This window comes from Oncorhynchus mykiss, chromosome 12, assembly GCF_057628025.1.
Source record: "Oncorhynchus mykiss isolate SJ-2025 chromosome 12, ASM5762802v1, whole genome shotgun sequence".
Lineage (NCBI taxonomy): Eukaryota > Metazoa > Chordata > Actinopteri > Salmoniformes > Salmonidae > Oncorhynchus > Oncorhynchus mykiss.
Window position 1 is genome coordinate 30,789,596 of NC_143033.1, and position 22,640 is coordinate 30,812,235.

At 44.3% G+C, this 22,640-nt stretch overlaps 1 long non-coding RNA gene across 3 annotated transcripts in view; it reads right to left on the reverse strand.

The window, feature by feature from the left end:
• Positions 1-22,640, reverse strand: part of LOC149979138 (uncharacterized) — a 65,133-nt gene that overhangs the window by 38,361 nt on the left and 4,132 nt on the right. For 2 of the 3 annotated variants that reach the window (XR_016485017.1, XR_016485018.1), the window contains one exon: positions 20,533-21,250. The exons of the other annotated variant lie outside the window; for it this stretch is intronic. This is a non-coding gene — a long non-coding RNA (uncharacterized LOC149979138). Of the gene's footprint in view, positions 1-20,532; positions 21,251-22,640 lie in introns of those variants that run through there. 3 annotated transcript variants of the gene reach the window in all.

The following is a 22,640-nucleotide window of genomic DNA, read 5'->3' on the forward strand; positions in this document are numbered from 1 at the left end:
GTGTGTGTGTTTGCGTGCGTGCGTGTGTGTGTGTGTGCCTGTGTGCGTGCGTGCGTGCATGGGGATTGGTTCTCTGTAGGCACATTTCTCTACCCTATTTCCGCCCCGCTTCCCTGTAGGGAGCGCCCAGCACATCCAACCCAGGCTCTCCAGCCCGGTCCGCCTGCCTGCCTACCACTGCCTCTGCTCTACTCTCGGCTGGAGGGAGCTGACGGGTTGAAGAAGCGCTACTTTCTTGTCTTGGTGATGAATAATGCAGAACTCGGAGGCCAGCAAGTTTCCAGTTAAATACCAATTTGCTTAACCAATGTTTCCACCCTTCGCCAGCTCCACTCAGTGCAGGGGAGTTGGACGGGACCAGCAGCAGGCAGAGTAATTAAAAGAGGAGAGCCACGTGATCAACCAGGGTCAGCGGAAAGAACATCTTTCTAGCTAGCTATCTAAAAAGAAGGCTAAGGCTCTGCATAATAACCAGCTCTGAGAAAATAATGCGGAGTCCATACTATCACAGTAAGAGCAATGAAAGTGAAGTTAATTCAGCAATTCAAAAGTTGAATGGTGCAATATGCAGAAATCACGCCACCAATCAATTATAATAATTTGCCTACTTTCAGTTTATGTGACAAAACAAGCACCCAGAGTGCAGATAATCATTGTACCATCTAAACCACTGTAAAATATATTTTTAATAACCAAAGATATTGTATTTTCAGCTGTTTGAAGCTGGTGTACAAAACCAAAACCAAAACGGAAAGCATAGAAATAGTGCACATAGAACAGATCTACCGCGTCTTAGACTTGTTTTTAATGAAAATGACAGATCTATAACTTGTATATATCTATGTGAATTTGGTGGGTCACCCAAAAAGTTACATGATGCAGCTTTAAGAAGATGAAATCATTTTGAGGTGTTATTTTGCCTCGAGAAAAGGGTGGTGATAAGTCATAAATTTACAGTATCTCACTTCTTCAGACTCAACTAGATCACTATTAGTATACTCCGTTGGTGATGGGAGAGCGTATTTGGGGGGCCTACTTTGCAGCAGACCCAAAACAGCAGACCTGAAGATCTGAATGGAAAATAACCATTAGGAGAATATAACTGGGATCCAAAATTAACAAGGCGTTGGCAAATTACAGAGGTTTGAGATAGTCAAGTGTCCGAGTCACTAACATCTTGAAATGTGAGCTTAAATATCTATGATGTCTGAGAAGGAGGTCTGATGAGGCAACTGATTATCTTGGGAGGGATGATTTATACACTGTCTCCTAAAAAGTTAATTATGGCATTGAACCCCACCGTTGGGGATTCCAATCTGAAATGTAGTTTTAGTTGCATCCAGCATCGTAAACACAGCCAGCATCCAGCACCGTAAACACAGCCAGCATCCAACATCGTAAACACAGCCAGCATCCAGCACCGTAAACACAGCCAGCATCCAGCATCGTAAACACAGCCAGCATCCAGCATCGTAAACACAGCCAGCATCCAGCATCGTAAACACAGCCAGCATCCAGCACCGAAACGTTTTAAAATGACATGGAATATCTTTAAACATGTACCTACATTTGAATCTAATTGTTTGTAAAAAAAATAACAAAAAGATTGAAAAAAGGTCATATTATTGCAAGGTGAAGCCTAATGACTTATGTTGATCCTTGGTTAGGGTGCTTCTCATGAAATACAACCAACACACTGGACGTCAATTGAACGTCTATTCCACGTTGGTTCAACATAATTTCATTGAAATGACCAGGAAACAACGTTAATTCCACCGGTGTGTACCCAGTGGGAAGAGATACATTTCACTCAACATAAAGGCTACTTAAACTAAATGCATCTATCACATGTTAAGCTTGTACTGTGTACCTGTTCATAGCTCACATTGTAAAATAATTATTTTACACTTTATACACTAGCCTATTCAGAAAAAGTACTAGGGCCTACATCTGGGAAACAAACAGGAGCTATAGAGATACTGAGGTCACTTTGGGCAGGGATCATGCAGGTACACAACACCAGAATAAACAGGTTGAGTGAGTGGAGTGATGTTAAACGGTTACATCACACTGTGAGTCCCTACAGTAGGTCTTTCCGGGTGAGGGTTGGAGCGCAAACATGGTTCCACGCAGCGAGCTTACGCTATGCGTAATGACGGGGCGCAGCACTGCCTGCCCCGGGTCTCCTCTGTCCGGCCTCTCCCGGCGATCAGCGCACCGAGACGGGATGTATAGCAGAGACAAACCCGCTGCAAAAGTAAACACAGCCTCCCGTCCCTCCCAATTGTTATTCATAGCATGGATAAATATTTAATACCTTCTAAGGAGAGGCCTACCTTTTGTTAACAGAATTACCAACAAGCGTTCCCACAATGAATTCAAATTATATTATTGTGTATGTGTGTGTGTGTGTGTGTGTGTGTGTGTGGCTCTGCGGGTGTGGAGCCTGTGTTAAAACGAGGCCGTGCCATCGGGATTCGGGAACTGAACATTCGTTGGTTCTGGCCGTTCCTGTCCCTACACGCCGAAAAAAAATATCTGGAGTAGGATAGATACCCATTGTAGCCCCTATCAGTCTCTCTCCTCCTTTGCATTATACTTGATCCATTAATAATGAATTGATGAGCGCTAATAAGAACATCAACAGTCGGATATATTAATGAGCGCACTAACTAATAATGAATACAATCCTGAATGATTTGAGGATTTTTCTTTGACTTACACTTTAATGAGGCCCACTTCACTTCCCGAGTGTTCAGAGGAGCGTTGAACATTATCTTAAGAGCCGGGTTTCAACTACTTGACTTTTGTAAACAAATCAATTAAATATTCCTGATTGTTGGCTATAGGCCTATGAGTTAATGAAAACAAAATTAGGCGATAGCTTATTGATTTCAAATACAGTCAGTGCGCCCTTTTTGGGGGCTGAGCAAGACAGAAACGGCCAAGAGACAATGAAGACCCACATTGGTAGATTATCTTTTCTTTTCTCATTTCTGGCCTGCGCACTTCATTTTAATGAGTGCATTTGGTTGTAGAGTCACTTGAGATTTACCCAACGACTTGTTGAGGCCACAGAAAGCGCGTCAGAGAAGTCTGCTAGATTGCCATGAAAGTTTAATCAGCCTCGGGCTGGCACTCCACAGCTCCCGCACAACGTAAAATTCACCCTTTACAAAAGTGCCGGACTAGGCGTGCAGAATTCCCTTACTAGAGACAATGGCGGTTTGCGGCGGGGAATAGCATCATGTTCTATACAGCTGCAATAGAGCTGTTGCAATTAATTGGGCCTCTTGGATAGTCTTTAGGGCCTACTAATAGGCCTATCTCAAAATAAGTAAAAATTAATACTATTTATTTGATATCTCTCGATAGAAATGACATTCGCGTAGGCAAAGATTTAGTAGAGGAGGCATGTTCTGATGGTAGCCATCGTTTGTTACTGTTTCATCCGAAAATGCCTCCCCATCACAACTCCCCCCAGCAGGTTTTGTCACTACAATGTTACTACAATGTGTAACCGATCACATAGAGATACATTGAATTACCAATCAGGTATCGAACCCCCCAGTTGTCTACATAACTTTGTTAGCCCACTGAGTTAGGACCTAGATATGAGTTAGGTAAGTAAGCTAACTCATGCAAGGTTAGTAGGCTAAACCACCCACAGTTGCTGTATTATTCATTGTTAACAAAGCTTCACTTCACCCTCTTTCACATTCCAAGTGCATGGTCAACCACATACCCAATTAATAGGAAACGAAAGGCTGCGAGAGAGTCTTTGAACAAAAAAGGTATATCTAACAGCCCATTAGCGAGCAAAAATCTTAAAGTAACTGCACAGTGTTTCCAGATTTCTATCAAATCTGACCTATAATTACTTACAATATGAATTAAATAGTTTTCCTTCCGTTTTTTTTCAATTAAGTATGTTAAAAAAGCAGCGTCTTGAGTTGGAATAGTGTGGATGTATACCTTTCATAAAAAATATTTACGCAAGTAGACCGGGATTGGCCAGTTTATCCTCCTCTAGACCACTGATTGGCTATCTCATCCTCCTCAGCATTTTTAAAGTCAGTTGTGAGATCTGAACTTGAAGTGGGGTTTCTCCAATTTATGCTTTGGCCACAAATACGAGTATGGGACTAGTCAACCACTATATTTGGGTATAAGTTAACAGAATACACATTTTCACTGAGCAGTTACTCTAAATTAGGGCACAGAGATTCTGACTAACAGTACATGGTCGAGATCAGGGCTCTCCAACCTTGCTCCTGGAAAGATACCCTCCTGTATTTTAATTTCAACCCCAGTTGTAACAAACCACTTTGCATGTACAGTATGTGCCTATAAAATAAGTGTAGCGTTACATAACTGGCTATACATACACATATGCAAATATGGCTACCATCCTTTTATTTCAATCCAACCTTCAGGATGTGAAGGTTGGATTGGTTGGTGAAAGGAGTGAGCCCAAAATAGGCCTCGGGGTGTTGGGTCGTTCCATGTCATTTCAGCAAGCCATGACACCCCACCATCTCAGATTGTTCTGAAATCATTTCTGCAGTTTGAAACAGATAAGATTTGCATTCCTGCAACATTATTTTGTTGAAAAATCAAATCAAATCAAAGTTTATTTGTCATGTGCGCCGAATACAACAGGTGTAGTAGACCTTACAGTGAAGTGAAATGCTTACTTACAGGTTCTAACCAATAGTGCGGAGAAAAAAAGCATGTCTCTGTGTGTGTAGGTAAGTAAAGAAATAAAACAACAGTAAAAAGACATTTGAAAATAAGAGTAGCAAGGCTATATACAGACACCGGTTAGTCAGGCTTATTGAGGTAGTATGTACATGTGGGTATGGTTAAAGTGACTATGCATATCTGACGAACAGAGAGTAGCAGTAGCGTCAAAAGAGGGGTTGATCTCTGAGAAATTAAGCGAATTGATTGCACACAAATGGGCTAATATATAGGATTCATTAAATATCCAATAAATATAGTATCTAACATCCTTTTGGACCATCCGAATTGGTCCTTACACCAATAAACAGTTTATGTACAAGGTATGACAGCAGCCAATTCTTCTTTTTTTTTTTTTACCTGCCCACTGTTTCAAATGCTAACTTTTGAGCACAAATCCAAATCCTGTATAAGAAACATCATTTAGTTACACAATACATTTTTGATAATTTAGGATGATTTGGACACAAAATAATAAATAAAATAAAAAACATACAAATGCTAATATGCAGTACCAGTCAAAAGTTATGACACACCTACTCATTCAAGGGTTTTTCTTTATCGTTACTATTATTTACATTGTACAATAATAGTGAAGTCATCAAAACTATGAAATAACACATGTGGAATCATGTAGTAACCAAAAAAGTGTTAAACAAATCAAAATATATTTTAGATTTTTGATTCTTCAAAGTAGCCACCCTTTGCCTTGATGGCAGCTTTAAACACTCTTGGCATTCTCTCAACCAGTTTCACCTGGAATGCATTTCCAACAGTATTGAAAGAGTTCCCACATATGCTGAACACTTGTTGGCTGCTTTTCCTTCACTCTGCAGTCCAACTCATCCCAAACCATCTCAATTGGGTTGAGGTCGGGTGATTTTGGAGGCCAGGTCATCTGATGCAGCACTCCATCACTTTCCTTTTTGGTCAAAAAGCCCTTACACAGCCTGGAGGTGATTTGGGTCATTGTCCTTTTGAAAAAAAAAAATGATAGTAGGACTAAGTGCAACCCAGATGGGATGGCGTATCGCTGCAGAATGCTGTGGTAGCCATAATGCTTAAGTGTGCTTTGAATTCTAAATAAATCACAGACAGTGTCACCAGCAAAGCACCCCCACACCATAACACCTCCTCCTCCGTGCTTCACGGTGGGAACCACACATGCAGAGATCATCTGTTCAAATACTCTGCGTCTCACAAAGACACAGGGATTTGGACTCATCAGAACAAATGACAGATTTCCACTGGTCTAATTTCCATTGCTCGTGTTTCTTGGCCCAAGCAAGACTCTTTGTTAAAAAAAAAATATTTCACCTTTTTTTTAACTAAGTAAGCTAGCCTGTTGCGACTCTAGGGTCAGTATTTTCATTTTTGGGAAAAAAACGTTCCCGTTTTAAACAGGATATTTTGTCAGGACAAGATGCTAGAATATGCACATAATTGACAGCTTTGGATAGAAAACACTCTAACGTTTCCAAAACTGTAAAGATGTTGTCTGTGAGTATAACAGAACTGATAGTATAACAGAACTGATGTTTCAGGCGAAAGCCTGAGAAAAATCCAATCCGGAAGTGCCCCATATTTTGAAAGCGCTGCGTGCCAATGAGTCCCTATTGAGCTGTGAATGTGCTATCAACCAACTTACACTTTCTACGTATTCCCCAAGGTGTCAACAGCATTGTGACATAGTTTTACGTATTTATGTTGAAGAATAGCTGTAGGCGGCTACATTGCGTAAGTGGTAACCTGATATCTCCCAGGGTGACTCTCGCGTAAAATACAGAGGTAGCCATTACTCCAATCGGTCCTACTGAAAAACGAATTGTCCCGATGGATATATTATCAAATATATATTTGAAAAACACCTTGAGGATTGATTATAAACAACGTTTGCCATGTTTCTGTCGATATTATGGAGCTAATTTGGAATATTTTTTGCCGTTTTCATGACTGCAATTTCCGGGCGATTTCTCAGCCAAACGTGAAGAACAAACAAAGCTATTTCGCCTACAAAAATAATCTTTTGGGAAAAAATTTACTTTGGCTATCTACCTGGGAGTCTCGTGAGTGAAAACATCCGAAGTTCATCAAATGTAAACAATTTAATTGGATTGCTTTTCTGATTTCCGTGACCAAGTTACCTGCTGCTAGCTGGACAAAATGCTATGCTAGGCTATCGATAAACTTACACAAATGCTTGTCTAGCTTTGGCTGTAAAGCATATTTTGAAAATCTGAGATGACAGGGTGATTAACAAAATGCTAATTAGTGTCAGGCGATGATTACGCTCCCGGATCCGGGATGGGGAGTCACAAGAAGCTACAGTAGTTGAGAACAAGTTCTCATTTACAACTGCAACCTGGCCAAGATAAAGCAAAGCAGTGCGACACAAAAAACCACACTGAGTTACACATGGAATAAACAAGTGCACATTCAATAACACAATAGAAAAAAATAAAGTCTATATACAGTGTGTGCAAAACAACAATTTAGTAAATTAACACTGGAGTGATAGATGAGCAGATGGTGATGTGCAAGTAGAAATACTGGTGTGCAAAAGAACAGAAAAGTAAATTAAAACAATATGGGGATGAGGGAGGTAGATTGGGTGGGCTATTTACAGATGGGCTATGTACAGCTGCAGCGATCAGTTAGCTGTTCAGATAGCTGATGTTTAAAGTAAGCGAGGGAAATATAAGTCTCCAGCTTCAGCATATACCTGCTGGAGTGCGTGCTGTGGGTGGGTGTTGTTATTGTGACCAGTGAGCTGAGATAAGGCGGAGCTTTACCTAGCATAGACTTATAGATGACCTGGAGCCAGTGGGTCCAGCCGACTAGAGCATACAGGTTGCAGTGATGGGTGGTATTAGGGGCTTTGGTGACAAACGGATGGTACTGTGATAGACTGCATCCAGTTTGCTAAGTAGAGTATTGGAAGCTATTTTGTAAATGACATCGCCGAAGTCGAGGATCAGTAGGATAGTCAGTTTTACGAGGGTATGTTTGGCGGAGTGAGTGAAGGAGGCTTTGTTGCGAAATAGGAAACTGATTCTATGTTTAATTTTGGATTAGAGATGTTTAATATGAGTCTGGAAGGAGAGTTTACAGTCTAGCCAGACACCTAGGTATTTGTAGTTGTCCACATATTCTAAGTCAGAACCTTCCCGAGTAGTGATGCTAGTCGGGCGGGCGGGTGCAGGCAGCGAACGGTTGAAAAGCATGCATTTGGTTTTACTAGCGTTTAAGAGCAGTTGGAGGCCTTCTTATTGGTGTCCATTAGTAGTGGTGTCTTTGCAGCAATTCGACCATGAAAGCCTGATTCACGCAGTCTCCTCTGAACAGTTGATGTTGAGATGTGTCTGTTTCTTGAACTCTGTGTAGCATTTATTTGGGCTGCAATTTCTGAGTCTTGTAACTCTAATGAACTTATCCTCTGCAGCAGAGGTAACACTGGGTCTTCCTTTCCTGTGGCGGTCCTCATGAGAGCCAGTTTCATCATAGCGCTTGATGGTTTTTGCGACAGCACTTGAAGACATTTTAAAAGTTCTTGAAATTGACCCAACTGATTGGCTCAAACATATTAAGAAGGAAAGAAATTTGACAAATTAACTTTTAACAAGACACAGGTGGCTACTTTGAAGAATCTAAAATCTAAAATATATTTTGATTTGTTTAACACTTTTTTGGGTACTACATGATAACATTTTTTTTTTTTTATAGTGTTGATAGTGTTTTTTTCAAACTTTTGACTGGTGCTGTAGGTACCATTGACTTGCATTGGATTTTTCCCACCAATGTTAAAAAGTTTGCAATTGAAACAGTGGACAACAGACCAAAACATGGATTGCTGTCATACCTTGTCCAGGAAACCAATTTGTCATTTTGAGATTTGAGTGAACTATCCCTTTAAAAAATACCTGGATCAGCACCATCTAGTGGTCAGAACCTGGTAATATCAGGATGTAGGTAGGAACATAAACCTAACAACCCCCCCCCACTTTTCACCATGTCGAAATTCTCTTTCCTGTGCTTTTTGAGGTGGAATGACCTGCTGGTCACATATTCATGCTTCATCATTACTGCTGGAAAATGCTGTAAATTGCTGGTCTTCCCTGCTCTGCTCTACACCAGCCTCCATTAAGTGTGTGGAATATGCATATTATGGCAGATCTAATATTAAAAGCTTTTATTGGCTTGATACTAGCATATTCATGAGCGTCACCTAATGGACTGATGGAGATGGGGGGTTCAACATCGAGGATGATGCTACGCTACTCTGACAGATGGACAGACAGCATCTGAGATATATTCACTGTAGAAGTGTTTTGCCACATAATAAACTGGTATTGTTTATTTATGATACACATATTTAAATGGAAAACTAATATATAGTGACTTGCGAATGTATTCACCCCCTTGGCATTTTTCCTATTTTGTTGCCTTTCAACCTGGAATTAAAATGTATTTTGGGGGGTTTGTATCATTTGATGTACACAACATGCATACCCCTTTGAAGATTCTAAATATTTCTTATTGTGAAACAGACAAGAAATAAGACAAAAAAAAACAGAAAACTTGAGCAAGCATAACTATTCACCCCCGAAAGTCAATACTTTGTAGAGGGACCTGTGGCAGCAATTATAGCTGCAAGTCTCTTGGAGTATGTCTCAAAAGCTTGGCACATCTAGCCACTGGGATTTTTGCCCATTATTCAAGGCAAAACTGCTCCAGCTCTTTCAAGGTGGATGGGTTCTGTTGGTGTCCAGACATTTACAGTGGGGCAAAAAAGTATTTAGTCAGCCACCAATTGTGCAAGTTCTCCCACTTAAAAAGATGAGAGAGGCCTGTAATTTTCATCATAGGTTCACTTCAACTATGACAGACAAAATGAGAAAAAACATCCAGAAAATCACATTGTATAACAAAGTATGGAGATAAACTTTTGTTATTGACCAAATACTTATTTTCCACCATCATTTGCAAATAAATTCATAAAAAATCCTACAATGTGATTTTCTGGATTTTTTAAATCATTTTGTCTGTCATAGTTGAAGTGTACCTATGATGAAAATCACAGGACTCTCTCATCATTTTAAGTGAGAGAACTTGCACAATTGGTGGCTGACTAAATACTTTTTTGCCCCACTGTATATGCTTCCCCTTAAACCAGTCGAGTGTTGCTTTAGCAGTATGCTTAGGGTCATTGTCCTGCTGGAAGGTGAACCTCCGTTCCAGTCTCAAATCTCTGGAAGACTGAAACAGGTTTTCCTCAAGAATTTCCCTGTATTTAGCGCCATCCATCATTCCTTCAATTCTGACCAGTTTCCCAGTCCCTACCGATTGAAAACTTCCCACAGCATGATGCTGCCACCACCATGCTTCACTGTGAGGATGGTGTTCTCGGGGTGATGAGAAGAGTTGGGTTTGCACCAGACATAGTGTTTTCCTTGATGGCCAAAAAGCTCAATTTTAGTCTCATCTGACCAGAGTACCTTCTCCCACATGCCTTTTGGCGAACACCAAATGTGTTTGCTTATTTTTTTCTTTAAGCCATGTTTTTTTTGGGACACTCTTCTGTAAAGCCCAGCTCTGTGGAGTGTACGGTTTAAAGTGGTCCTATGGACAGATACTCCTATCTCCGCTGTGGAGCTTTGCAGCTCCTTCAGGGTTATCTTTGGTCTCTTTGTTGCCTCTCTGATTAAAACCCTCCTTCCCTGGTCCGTGAGTTTTGGTGGGAGGCCCTCTCTTGACAGGTTTGTTGCAGTGCCATATTCTTTTCATTTTTTAATATTGGATTTAATGGTGCTTTGTGGGATGTTTAAAGTTTCCTATATTTTTTATAACCCGACCCTGATCTGTACTTCTCCACAACTTTGTCCCTGACCAGTTTGGAGAGCTCCTTGGTTTGCATGGTGCCGCTTGCTTGGTGGTGCCCCTTTCTTAGTGGTGTTGCAGACTCTGGGGCCTATAAGAAAAGTTGTATATATACTGAGATCATGTGACACTTAGATCGCACATAGGTGGACTTTGTTTAACTAATTATGTGACTTCTGAAGGTAATTGGTTGCACCAGATCTTTTTCAGGGGCTTCATAGCAAAGGGGGTGAATACATGCACCACTTTTCCGTTTGAAATGTTTTAGAATTATTATTTTCATTTCAATTTCATTTCATTTCATTTCAACCAATTTGGAATATTTTGTGTATGTCCATTACATGAAATTCAAATAAAAATGTATTTAAATTACAGGTTGTAATGCAACAAAATAGGAAGAACACCAAGGGGATGAACATTTTTGCAAGTTTTGAGTAGAGGCAGTTCGGAGATGAAACGGTTGGGGGGTCACAGAATGGTCCAGAGCCGTTTATCAGGGCAGCCAGGCCCATGCAGTCGCTGAAGCAGCGCTTCTCTGTCGTGGTCTCTGAAGTCAGACTCCATGGGTCGAACTCCCCCAGTACCGATGTGTAGCACCCACCTGGGTGAAGCCATGACAGCCGTGAAGGCGCAAGAACATCACACTGCATATCAGTCTAGAATAGTCCGCCTTGAAGCTAACTGCTGGAGAAAACTGCTCAAAACTGAAACATTAGCATATTCAACGTGGCTGCCACCTCCCAACATCATCCCCTTACTTTGAATCAAAACATAGCTAGTTATCTAAGTAGTTTGCTACCAAGTTAGCTAGTTGAGCGTCTGGATGACAGTGACACATTAGTTAGGCGAAACCAACTGACCTGCCAGTCATGCCATGCCGATAGTTAACAAATTAGCAAACAAAAACAAAAATCTTGATAAAAGTGCAATCAAAGCACTTACAAATGTTATGGTTATTCTGTAGTTCAATTGAACAAACATCTAGTTATGGAGTGAGGGTGCAATAAACATGTTTGCAACAACTTGGTCCCTTGTTATATCCCTATGATATTGTCAGTTCGTATTTCCTCTGCACAATTCCTTCACTACATTGGTACTGTCTGTAACAGGAAAAAAATATAATTGGAAAATGTCGCAATGACAACCAACCATCAACTTATAAACTTGCAAGCCAGCATTTCTGCAGTGTCCCGGGTGAAAGAAAGGGTGTGGAGAGGGGGCAGCCTGTTTCCTGCGTCAACCCCATCGAGCTTCATCCATCCCCCGACCATGAGCAGTGGGGTGGGGTGGGGGGTATAGGAACGGTGGAGGGGGGTGCAGGCGGTGCGGAGGTGAGACGGTGAGAGGAGGAAGAGTAAATGTCCTCCCTGATTAGCCCAGGCCTGTGTGAGTGGACTAATGCAGCTCTCTATTAGCATGTTTTATAGGATGCCACAGGCAGTGCTGCTCTGCTTCCCGTTTGATATGTCACAACTCATATCAGTCACACCACCTCCTGTCGTGAGTGTGGTGTGTGTTTGAGTGTGTGTGAGCAAGTGTGAACGCCCGTGCGAGTGTGTGCCATGTTCCGTCATGACTGCGCCTCTCTGCACATTTTACATGCACTCATTCAGAGTGGGGAGCAGGCCTCCCAGTATGGCCTCCTAGGGGGAGGGGACAAGGGGCCAGACCACTGCGGTCTGCACATCTGCACCCATGTCCCCTGAGACAGAATGTTCCAGCATGGAACATCTCTGTGAACCAGACTCTCAGAAAGAAGAACCACGGCTTGGAATCCTCAGAGAGAAAGAGAAAGAGAGAGGAAGATTGGCTCCTTAGATTGTTATGACATTAGCTCAGTCAGACACAAAGACATACCACTGGGCAAAGATGTCAATTCAACGTCTAATGCACGTTGTTACCATAACATTTAATTGAAATTACATGGAAACAACGCTGATTCAACCAAGGTTTGCCCAGTGCTATGGTTCTGGAATGTTGTAACAGTGCACTACCCAGACGTCCAACATCTGTGTTTACCATCCACAGTTATTAAAAAGTTATTTAAAAAGACACTGAGAAATAAAGGTCAAAGCCAGGTCTAAACAGTTGTTTAGCTGTGGGCATTTCCATGTAAAATAACCCATGAACACCAATGTGAAGTTCATAGGATCACGTCAAATCTGGTGTCAAAGGAAAGCTGAGTCTACATTTTTGAAAAATGAAGGTATATATATTAGGAATAAGCGTATACCAGAAAAAGTCTTAAAAGGTATTAGAAATACATCAAACCCTGCAATGTTGAAGTAATATCAGCACTTACAGTGCATTTGGAAGTACTCAGACCCCTTGACTTTTTACACATTTTGTTACATTACAGACTTATTCAAAATGTATTAAATTGTTTTTTTCTCTCATCAATCTACACACAATACCCCATAATGACAAAGCAAAAACAGTTTTTTAGACATTTTTGCAAATGTATTAAAAATAAATAACGGAAATATCACATTTGCGAAAGTATTCGGCCCCCTTGAACTTTGCGACCTTTTGTCACATTTCAGGCTTCAAACATAAAGATATAAAACTGTATTTTTTTTTTGTGAAGAATCAACAACAAGTGGGACACAATCATGAAGTGGAACGACATTTATTGGATATTTCAAACTTTTTTAACAAATCAAAAACTGAAAAATTGGGCGTGCAAAATTATTCAGCCCCTTTACTTTCAGTGCAGCAAACTCTCTCCAGAAGTTCAGTGAGGATCTCTGAATGATCCAATGTTGACGTAAATGACTAATGATGATAAATACAATCCACCTGTGTGTAATCAAGTCTCCGTATAAATGCACCTGCACTGTGATAGTCTCAGAGGTCCGTCAAAAGCGCAGAGAGCATCATGAAGAACAAGGAACACACTAGGCAGGTCCGAGATACTGTTGTGAAGAAGTTTAAAGCCGGATTTGGATACAAAAAGATTTCCCAAGCTTTAAACATCCCAAGGAGCACTGTGCAAGCTGTGCATAATATTGAAATGGAAGGAGTATCAGACCACTGCAAATCTACCAAGACCTGGCCGTCCCTCTAAACTTTCAGCTCATACAAGGAGAAGACTGATCAGAGATGCAGCCAAGAGGCCCATGATCACTCTGGATGAACTGCAGAGATCTACAGCTGAGGTGGGAGACTCTGTCCATAGGACAACAATCAGTCTTATATTGCACAAATCTGGCCTTTATGGAAGAGTGGCAAGAAGAAAGCCATTTCTTAAAGATATCCATAAAAAGTGTTGTTTAAAGTTTGCCACAAGCCACCTGGGAGACACACCAAACATGTGGAAGAAGGTGCTCTGGTCAGATGAAACCAAAATTGAACTTTTTGGAAACAATGCAAAACGTTATGTTTGGCGTAAAAGCAACACAGCTCATCACCCTGAACACACCATCCCCACTGTCAAACATGGTGGTGGCAGCATCATGGTTTGGGCCTGCTTTTCTTCAGCAGGGACAGGGAAGATGGTTAAAATTGATGGGAAGATGGATGGAGCCAAATACAGGACCATTCTGGAAGAAAACCTGATGGAGTCTGCAAAAGACCTGAGACTGGGACGGAGATTTGTCCAACAAGACAATGATCCAAAACATAAAGCAAAATCTACAATGGAATGGTTCGAAAATAAACATATCCAGGTGTTAGAATGGCCAAGTCAAAGTCCAGACCTGAATCCAATCGAGAATCTGTGGAAAGAACTGAAAACTGCTGTTCACAAATGCTCTCCATCCAACCTCACTGAGCTCGAGCTGTTTTGCAAGGAGGAATGGGAAAACATTTCAGTCTCTCGATGTGCAAAACTGATAGAGACATACCTCAAGCGACTTACAGCTGTAATCGCAGCAAAAGATGGCGCTGCAAAGTATTAACTTAAGGTGGCTGAATAATTTTGCACGCCCAATTTTTCAGTTTTTGATTTGTTAAAAAAGTTTGAAATATCCAATAAATGTCGTTCCATTTCACTGTTCCCTCTGCTCTATACAATACATATCTGTTTATTTTATGTGATGATAAAAGGCTCATACAATACAAATATTTGTTTAATGTTTTCTTTCACAGTGATAGCGACTCCGACTGGGAGCCCCCGGTACAAAGCTGCCCGCTCTACCCGTGCCCCCAGTGGTGTTCATATGCCACAGTTCATTACTGCAGGCATGACTGTGCCTCAGGGCCAAAAGGGCACAGCATGGAGGCTTCGTTGTGTTCTGTGTCACATTAAATGCACCACTTGTTCAGTTTGCCTCTGCTTTACATCAGAAAGAGACTGCTATGGGACATGGCACAGGCAGCAAAATATTATGACGAGGACTTCCAAGGGGTGTACTGTTTTTAAAAAAATATTTATTTTCTAATATTTGTTTAAACGTTTTTTTGTGTGTGTGTGTGTTAGCATTGCTTTCTGATATGTTGTATATAGTTATTTGCACTGCTGTATATAGTTATAGGTCATTTCACCAATTCGGCCACTTGGGTACATTTGGGCAACTTGTGTGAGACACCTGGGTGACTTCATGCTAAATGTCATGTAGCTCACCCATTCCTGAAGTTATCAGTCTGAAACTACACACCTACAGGTGCCCTCTTGTGTTATCCATCAAAATGATCTCCAGCATCCTATCTGACTGTGTGGCTATTCTAGTACATGTGAAAGATGATGCTACAACAATAAAAAACAGAAAACGTATGCTCTTTCTTTTTCTTTTTTTCCACCAGATCTACTGTGTTATATTCTCCTACATTCAATTAACATTTCCACAACCTTCAGAATGTTTCCATTCAAATGATACCAAGAATATGCATATCCTTGCCTCTGGGGCTGAGCTACAGGCAGTTAGATTTGGGTATGTCTTCAGGCGGAAATTGAGAACAAAGGGATGCAGCCAGCACACTGTGTTTGTTTATTGTTGAGACTAAGAAAAAGATCAGATCAAATTTTGTGATTAATTTATGCAGATATCCAGGTAATTCCAAAGGGTCCACATACTTTTTCTTGCCACTGTACGTTTGGAACCGTAAACAACTAAACACAACTCCACAACCGAAAACACTTCCGGGTCCGTTTTTTTCCCGCTTAAAACCACTTTTTGTTCATAACTCGACAAAACATGATTAGACTGGGCAGTTTTTTTTCAGGGAGCTTGTCCTATTAGGAACGTGTTGATTTCACTACGTAATTTTAGTTTCTGTCTTATCTGAGAAAATGGGCGTGTTACTTTCTCCCCGTACATTCATCCCAGCTCTAGCTTCGACTACAGTACATTACAGTAAAGTGAAAAAACGTTTATTAGAGTATGGTTCAGTACAGTAAAGTACAGTATAGTCCTGTGAAACATAAACGTCTATGATTGGTTCAGATTTAGTCTGGTCCGAAGAACCCAAATGTGGTCTTGTTTGGGGGAGGAGCCTGTCACGACTTCCATCAAAGTCGGTCCCTCTCCTTGTTCGGGCGGTGTTCTGCGGTCGATGTCACCGGTCTTCTAGCCATCACCGCTCCACCTTTCATTTTCCATTTGTTTTGTCTTGTTTTTCCACACACCTGGTTCATATTTCCTCATCATACTAAATGTATATTACCCTCTGTTTCCCCCATGTCTGTGTGTGGAATTGTTCTTTGTGTAGGGTGTAACGCTACAGGCTGGCTTGCGCTAGGTTTGTTTCAAACCTAGGTTTGTTTGTTTTGTTTAATTCGGTTCATGTTACCGTGGTTGAGTATTGTGCTGCCTATCCTGTGCCTTTGGGCCAGGGTGTATATTAAAGTTCTCCTGTTATCACCCATCTCTGCTCTCTTGCGCCTGATTTCCTGGCAACCAGTCACTCACCACGTTACAGAGTTCCACACCGACCAATGGAGTCAGCAGGAGCGGGTGCCCCTGTTGTGGGGGTAGAGGAACGCATTCGTGAGCACGCTGCGATGCTTCACCATCTCGGCGCTGTCATGGACCGCGTCATCCAGACTATGGACCGCTGGTAGAGACAGGGAGTTCCTCCAGCACCCCCACCAGCACAACAGGGGTCTCCACTACTCGCCTCCCCTGCACCCGGTCCTAGTGGGATTCGTCTCGCCCTTCCCAGGGAATTTGATGGGACGGCGGCAAGCTGCCAGGGGTTCCAGCTGCAGCTGGACCTGTATCTGGGGTCCGTCCACCCGGCTACTTCGGGACGAGAGAGGGTGTCCTCTCGTGCCTCTCGGGGAAAGCCCTGGAAGGGGCTAACACTGTGTGGGTCGAAGGAGATGCGGCGCTGGCCCACTTCAAGGAGTGAACGTCTCTTCCACCTGAGGCAGGGGACGAGGAGCGCCCAAGAGTTTGCCCTGGACATCCGGACCCTGGCCGCCGGAGCGGGATGGAACGACAGGGCCCTGATCAACCACTATCGCTGCAGCTTGCGCGAGGATGTCCGTTGGGAGTTGGCCACGTGCACCATCTGTGGCCACAGAGGTAATACTGCCGGTCGATGTCGGGTTGGTTCCTCTGGGGTCGAGGCAGCAGGCAGAGTGCTCTGCCATCATCCCAGGTGAGCTTGCACCATTCTCACCCAGAGCCCTCTGTTGCCCACCTGTTTTTGCAAGTCAACTTTCCTGAGTTTCCCCCGCATTCCCAGCTTAAGGCGCTCGTCGATTCAGGCGCGGCTGGGAATTTTATCGACAGAGCATTTGCCCATAGTTTAGGGATCCCCATTGTTCTAGTGGTTAGGCCCTTTCTAGTTCACACGTTGGATAGTCGACCATTAGGGTCCGGCTTTACCAGGCAGGCCACAACTTCTTTGGTCATGGTGATGCAGTGGGGTCCTGCATTTCCCGTGGTGCTAGGCCTTCCCTGGTTAACCTGTCATGACCTCAATGTTTCATGGCAACGGAGTGCCTCACGGGGTGGTCACGGGAGTGGTCGGGGACGTGTTTGGTGGTTTCCATTGGTGCTACTACGGTGGAAAGTCCAGACCAGGTCTCCATTGTGTGCATTCCCCCCGAATATTCTGATTTTGCTCTCGCCTTCTCTAAGAAGCAGGTGACTCAATTACCACCCCATCGTCGGGGGGATTGTGCGATAAACCTTTCAGGTAGACTTCCGAGGAGTCATGTGTATCCCCTGTCACAGGAGGAGACGGCGGCTATGGAGACATATGTCTCTGAATCTCTGCGTCAGGGGTACATTCGGTCCTCCACTTCACCCGCCTCCTCAAGTTTTTTGTTTGTGAAGAAGAAGGAGGGAGGTATTGACTATCGAGGTCTTAACCAGATCACTGTGAAGGACAGTTACCCGCTACCTCTCATAGCCACAGCGATTGAGTCAATGCACGAGCATGCTTCTTCACTAAACTAGGTCCCAGGAGCGCTTACAACCTGGTGCGTATCCGGGAGGAGACGAGTGGAAGACGGCATTCAGTACAACCTCAGGGCATTATGAGTACCTTGTCATGCCGTACGGGTTGATGAATGCTCCGTCAGTCTTCCAAGCCTTGTGGACGAGATTTTCAGGGACCTGCACGGAGAGTGTGTAGTGGTGTATATTGATGACATTCTGATATACTCCGCTGCACGCGCCGAGCCTGTGTCTTTTGTGCGCAGGGTGCTTGGTCGACTGTTGGAGCATGACCTGTATGTCAAGGCTGAGAAATGCCTGTTCTACCAGCAGTCTGTCTCCTTCCTAGGATACCGCATTTCCACCTCAGGGGTGGAGATGGAGAGTGACCGCATTTCAGCCGTGCGTAATTGACCGACTCCCACCACGGTAAAGGAGGTACAGCATTTTTTTAGGGTTTGCCAATTACTCAGGTAGCGGCTCCCATTACCTTACTGCTGAAGGGGAGACCGATGCGTTTGCAGTGGTCCGCTGCGGACAGGGCTTTTTGGTCACCTAAGGGCTCTGTTTACCTCAGCTCCCGTGCTGGCGCATCCGGATCCCTCTTTGGCGTTCACAGTGGAGGTGGACGCGTCCGAGGCTGAGATAGGAGCCATGCTCTCTCAGCGCTCGGGTACGCCACCGAAGCACCGCCCCTATGCCTTCTTCTCGAAGATGCTCAGCCCGGCAGAGTGAAACTATGATGTGGGGGACCGGGAGCTGTTGGCTGTGGTGAAGGAGTTGAAGGCGTGGAGACATTGGCTTGAGGGGGCTAAACACCCTTTTCTCATCTGGACTGACCACCGCAACCTGCGAGGAGACTGAATCCTCATCAGACATGGCCCATGTTTTTTACCCATTTTGTTTTCACCCTTTCTTTCAGAACAGGTTCCCAGAATGTTAAGGTATTACGCACTGTCCCGGTTGTATGACACAGAGGAGCGACCCATGGATCCTTCCCCTATACTCCCGGCCTCCTGCCTGGTGGCGCTGGTAGTATGGGAGCTGGACGTGGACATTGAGCAGGCGTTACGTGCAGAGCCCGCTCCCCTCCAATGTCCTGCTGGGCGTCTGTACGTTCCATCTGCTGTCCGTGACCGGTTTATCTATTGGGCCCACACGTCACCCTCCTCTGGTCATCCAGGCATCCGTCGGACGGTGCGCTGTCTGAGTGGGAAGTACTAGTGGCCCACCTTGGCAAAGGACGTGAGGGTTTATGTTTCCTCCTGCTTGGTGTGTAAGGCTCCTAGGCACCTGCCCAAAGGTAAGCTACACCCCTTACCCATTCCACAACGGCCTTGGTTGCATCTGTAGGTCGATTTCCTCACCGATCTTCCTCCCTCACAGGGTAACACCACGATCCTGGTCGTTGTGGACCATTTTTACAAGTTCTGCCGTCTCCTCCCTCTGCCCGGTCTCCCTACGGCCCTACAGACTGCGGAGGCCTTGTTTACACACGTCTTCTGGCACTACAGCATGCCTGAGGATATAGTGTCTGATCGGGGTCCCCAGGATACTTCAAGGGTCTGGAGGGCATTTATGGAAGGCCTGTGGGTCTCGATCAGCTTTGGGGTTTTCACCCCGAGAGTAATGGGCAGGTTGAGAGAGTGAACCAGGATGTGGGTAGATTTCTGCAGTCTTATTGTCAGGGACGGCCGGGGGAGTGGGCGGCGTTCGTGCCCTGGGCCGAGATGGCTCAGAACTCGTTCCGTCACTCCTCCACTAACCTCTTGCCCTTCCAGTGCGTACTGGGGTACCAGCCGGTCCTGGCGCCTTGGCATCAGAGTCAGACCGAGGCTCCTGCGGTAGACGACTGGTTCAGGCATGCGGAGGAGACCTAGGACGCCGCCCATGTTTACCTCCAGCGGGCCGTGCTGCGCCAGAAGGCCAGCGCAGACCATTACCGCAGTGAGGCCCTGGTGTTCGCACCGGGGGACCGGGTCAGGCTCTCAACCCGAAACCTGCCCCTCCACCTGCCCTGCTGGGAAGCTGGGGCAGTGGTTTGTGGGGCCATGTCATGAATTCCGCCGAAGTCGGTCCCTCTCCTTGGGGCGGCGTTCGGCGGTCGACGTCACCGGTCTTCTAGCCATCGCCGCTCCACCTTTCATTTTCCGTTTGTTTCGTCTTGTTTTCCCGCACACCTGGTTCACATCCCTCATCAGACTAAATGTATATTACCCTCTGTTTCCCCCATGTCTGAGTGTGGAATTGTTCTTTGTGTAGGGTGTTACGCTACAGGCTGGCTTGCGCTAGGTTCGTTTGTTTGTTTTGTTTAATCCGGTTCATGTTACCGTGGTTGTGCTTTGTGCTGCCTCGTCTGTGCCTTTGGGCCAGGGTGTATATTACAGTTCTCCTGTTATCACCCATCTCTGCTCTCCTGCACCTGACTTCACGGCAAATGAGTATATTACATATTTCTACCTTTTATGTACCTATTTAGGATACATCACCATAAAGAGATTTACATTTATATCCATAATTATGTATTTATTTATTTATTATGTAAATAAAGAAAAGAAAACACACCATTGTTTCTGCAGACATCTTTGAATCTTAATTCAGAGCAGACATTTAATAATGTTTTTGGAAAATGTGGTAACAAAAAACTGAGGGAGATTTGCACGGCAAAGTTCTTCCAGTAAATGTTTTTTAGTACATTTTTCAGTCTAAATTGCTAAATGGAGTCATTGTGCAAAGAGCTTGTTCAACTTTGAAATCAAGGGGTTTTGTTTGGCGTACATTAGTGAAAAATCTGATTCTCAGCGCAAATCCGTTCCCATGGAATTGCCCCTGCACATCATAAAAATGGAATCTCACATAGTAGCTCTGTTATGAACAAGAGAGAGGCAGTCCTCATCCTGAAGCAAAACAGAGTAAAAAGGATATATTTCATCTCACTTCATAAAGTTATGCAAGATTTATATTTGCAGAGAATCAGCTACAGTTTCGAGTAAATATTTAAGATCTTTGCTCAAGTAATCCTTTGAACAAAGTGTTCGTAAAACAAACCAAATGTCTCCAAAGAGAATAAGTGCTGCAGAGAGATTATGCAATGACCAAGTGTCTCATCTTTAGTTTTGAGGACAGGCAGTTTGGGTGGATAGATCAGGCTTGATCCGCAGTCTGTCACGGGGGGTGAATTGGAAGGAGTTGAGCAGTATGGGTGCAGAGCAGCACAGCGCCTTTTTGAGGGAAAGAGATGGAGCTGGGTACTTCTCCCATTTTCTAGCAGAGCATTCACATGTTGAATTATCTTCACCAACCTGTGAATGAGAGAGAGAGTTATGGATAGAGTGAAGGAGGGATAGATGCATGGGAAGGGCTGGAGAGGTGTAGGGAGAGAGATGGAGTGAGGCCTCCCTTGACTGGTCCTTTAGCTGATCTGTCAGTCCTAAGAGCTTTGTTATCATATTCACTCCGTCTCTAGTCGTCTCTCAGAAGAAAAACAGAACAAGGGGAATGAGAGCAGAGGGGAAAGAAAGAAAGAGCGCAGCCAAGGAATTAGAGAAACACAAAGAAAGGCAGGCATCCAGCAAACAAGAGAATAAGTGAACGAGCATGAGATGGGAGAATAAGAAAATTCCCTTTACCTTCTCCTCCGTCCCTCCACCCCCCTCGTACTCCCACCCGCATTATTTCTCCTGTGTTACTTTCTTCTGAAAATTGCCCTGAGGCTAAGCACTCTCCTAGATGGCTAGCCCGGAGCCAGCCTTGTTTTCACACACTGATAATAATATCGCTGGTGAAGAACTAAGGCTTTTGAAGGATCAACCCCAATCCCCCTCAGTCTCCCTTCTTGCCCCCCTCTGCATTCCTACTACACCTTCACGCACCTCTTGCCCCATTTCCCTACCCACACACACCTACATCTGACAACACCCCCACCTTCACCCCTGACCTGACCCCACCCTCCCGCCATGTTCCTCCTCATCCCTCCTTCTCATCCCGGAGCTCGCCTCCAGAACTTGATCAGAGCCACCTGTCCACTCCGGGGACCCAATTCAGAAGGCCTTCACTGCGCCCAGATGAACGAGAGCTGTTGTTTAGGCTGCTTCACCCACAAAGAGAAATTCAGCAAACACTATTATTGTAGAAAGAGGTGGTGGTGGAGGGGGGAGGTTTATAAGAGCTATTCTGCTGTTGATTCATGCATTTTGTAGAAATACAGGACTCCTCTGTCAATTTGAAGCTGCCACCTTCCATATGTGGTTTCATGCCTCACACCACACAGTCTGCCATGTCTCTGGCCATTATTATTTGATATTTTATTATCCGCCTTAATCCACCTCAATGTGAGAGGAAAGCAGCAGGCAGCGAGTGGAGGCTGCATGGAGCTGGGCTGAGACTAAGGCTGGGGCTACGCTTGGGGGCTGCATGGATCTAGGCTGAGACTAAGGCTGGGACTACACTGGGGGTTGCATGGAGCTGGGCTGAGACTAACGCTGGGGCTATGCTGGGGGTTGCATGGAGCTGGGCTGAGACTAAGGCTGGGGCTATGCTGGGGGGCTGCATGGAGCTGGGCTGAGACTAAAGCTGACGCTTGGGGGCTGCATAGAGCTGGGTTTTGACTAAGGCTGGGACTACGCTGGGGGGCTGCATGGAGCTGGGTTGAGACTAAGGCTGGGGCTACGCTGGGGGGTTGCATGGAGCTGG